Genomic DNA, 3,290 nt, shown 5'->3' on the forward strand with positions numbered 1-3,290 from the left:
TGAAAAACTAATCGACTCCCAAATTAAACAATCATGTGCGGAAATAAATCAATCATCAAGAAACACAAAGATTTGTTTACGAAGAGGAAACCATTTAGAGAACTCTCTAAATGTAAAACCTCTCCGGGGCAACCAAACCCAGGAAATCAACTAAATCAGTAGAATAACAAGAAATATCTTAATGTCGAAGACTTACATAACCTATGCACTTTGACATTTAAGTATATCAGACAAGCGACCCACTTATCTGCTACCGCAGTAGTTCTTCCAGAACATCTGGATTGTTCCTTCTACGTGATCTCCCTTCACCGGAACTCTGGTTGACTTCGATTTCTTCAACTCCTTGATACACTCAAGATCTCTTTAAAACCTAATTAGAAATCGTACCTTTACCTATATGCATCGTTTCATATAAATAGAAACTGGACTCCTAGTCCAACCAAAATACAAATTTAAAAGCTAACAACCTTATCTATTATAAGGCGTCCGGACGAGTAGTAAGCTCGTCCGGACGAGAACTAGTTTCTTCGTAAAATATACATGCAACTTACTAGTCGTCCGAACGACATCAATGACCGTTCGGACGAAGCTAGGTTAAATACGCTAATTCTAGTTCTCTGGAGCGGCGCGTCCGGACGAAGGTGCAGACGAGCCTTCAGACGAACCTCTCGGGTTTTCTTGCATATCAATCTCGTCCGAACGAAGGTGCAGACGAGCCTTCAGACGAACCTCTCGGGTTTCTTGCATATCAATCTCGTCTGGACGAAGGTGCAGACGAGCCTCCAGGCGAGACCCTGTGTGATTCACATATTTTGCTTATTTTGCTATCTTTCACACTGCACAATGTAACAAGCTAATTAAAGACAATTATTTTGTTTACACGAATCTAGCCAATTTAACACTTCTTAAACTAACAAAATACCTTGCGGGGTGCGATTTCGAATGCCATAAAAGGATTTGGCTTCCCTCGCTGGACACCAATTGGTTTTCAGATGAGATGGTCAAAGGCCCGATCTAACAAATTAGATATTCTTCAGTCCATTATGGACTGAAGAGAATCCTGTTCCTAACAAGGCAGCCACTCATGGAGAGTCCCACACCCGCTTTGCCCTTCTTCAACAATGTTGTAAGCTTAAGTGCGTCCCCGGCGTATGGCTTTTTTCTTTTTTGTCTAAGAAATACTTAATTGACGAATTTGTTTTAGTTATAAGACTCGTATGGTTTTTTGATGTGGCAGATATGGAAGAAGTGGAATGTTTTGTGGAAATCTACAACGTCTATGACAACAATTACTAGCAATTTCTCAAGATTTTCTCCTCTACCACATGAGAAAAGAAGTGTTTTATACGTATTAAGAATAAAAGAAAGAGAGGGAGTGGATGAAATAGTGTTATTAAGAAATCAGGGAAAGATATACTTGTTTCGCTTGCCATCACATATATATATATATATAGAAGCCGAGTTTTGGCAAAGAGAGAGTCTAAAATTGCGACACGTGTCTTGAACTCATACTTTTAAAAGCATAATTGGTTTTAATTTTTTTTTAGTTTTAATTTTTTAAGTGTCTTCTTAACGCTCTATTAACCATTTAGTGTTTCTCCTATTTTTTTTAATATGGTTTAATAGTTTACCGTTTAGGTTTAGGCGGTTTCATTATTCCAAGATTTTCTTTTAAAACGTTTCCTTATATGAATTTCATTATTAAGTGACTATATTTAATGTAATATAATTATGGTTATTTAATTTTTAAACATTGAACCGGTCCTTTTAAGTTAAAAACCGGTCCTCTAAGGCCATTAAATTAACTAAATTAATTCATGTTAGGAATACAATGAGTTTAATATGCCTAATACGTTGAATAGAAAGAAAAAAATAAAAATAAAAAAACGTCAAATTAAATCTATCATTAAATTCTCTTTAATTCTACCTCTCTCCCTCTCTCTCTCTCTCTCTTTACGTTTAAAAAGGGTGCATGCCAGAGCCTTTTAAGTCCATGAGTCTACTCTTGAAGGCAAAACATAGGGCAACATTTATGGTGCTTCCTCCTTTAATAGTCACTAGCAACAACATTCAAGTAAATACATTTTTTTTTTTTTCTTTTAACCACTTTGATTTTCTCTTCTTTCTTTGTGGTTTTGTTGTATTTGAATTTGAGGTTGATTTATCTAGGGTTTCTATTTAATCGAAAATAATGGTTTTTTTTGTTTTAATTCATTTGAATGTTTTATGGAGATTTTTTGTTTTATTTGTTTGATCTATTCCGATTTTAAGACATGCTTTGGAAGTGCTTTTTTCTTCTTTTAAAAGCAAAAGGAACATAAATTTATTTCATTATCTTTATGTTTATTTCTCGATCTGAATCTACATTTTGGTGGATTCAAGACGTGGAATTAGTTCTTTGCTCACTTGCTTCATCCCATAATAATTTGTTCTTAGGCAATCCAAGGCAGTTTTGTAAGTTGCTTAAAAACTGTCTCCAAGGATCCGGGATTTGCACCTATAAGCTGTATCATTAATGTATGTAGTGATAAATCATGCTGCAGCATACATGTTTAGAAATTAAAATCTTTTGAATACTATTAGGAAGAATTTCCTCCTATCCGGCCAAAAACTGTCGTCTTTTTTTGTTTTTTTTTTTTTTTTTTTTTTTTTTTTTTTTCATTTATGAGACTTTTCCTACAATGTGGGAAAGAAAACATTAAACTATAGTTCGGTCCCTATTTATAGGGTAATGTCTAAATATAAGTATAGTAATCAAATCCCCTTGATTTGATTATAATCTCAATATTTAATTACAATCCACTCATAAATAGAGAATATTTGATATCAGCATAATTATGAAATATACGGAAAATATCATATATTTTCTGTATATTCAAACAAAAGTAATGTGACTTTGGATTTAACTGAAATCTACTCCATTTTTATTTTTTTATTTTTTTATATTTCTTCTCACACTTTCCCCCTCTTCTTTTATGGGTTTGTGAGGTGCTTTTAAGAATACAAAATGAAAGAAGATAGAATAAAAATTATATTTAAAGAGTTTATTATTTGATTTTTTTTTCCTTTAATTAATTGTGCTAACTCTCACTCTCCCATAATCTCTCTCTCTCCTATAATTTATGTTTCAACCGTTTTTTTTAATATAATTTTATGTTTGAACATTTTCTTTTCTCTCTCTAAAATAATTCTATGGTTTAAGTGTTTTAACTATTTCCCTCTCCCATAATTTTATATCTCAGTTGGTTTGCTTTTTTTTTTTTTTTTTAATTAATTGTGCTAACTCTCAG

This window comes from Corylus avellana, chromosome ca6 (assembly GCF_901000735.1).
Source record: "Corylus avellana chromosome ca6, CavTom2PMs-1.0".
NCBI classification, from domain to species: Eukaryota; Viridiplantae; Streptophyta; class Magnoliopsida; order Fagales; family Betulaceae; genus Corylus; species Corylus avellana.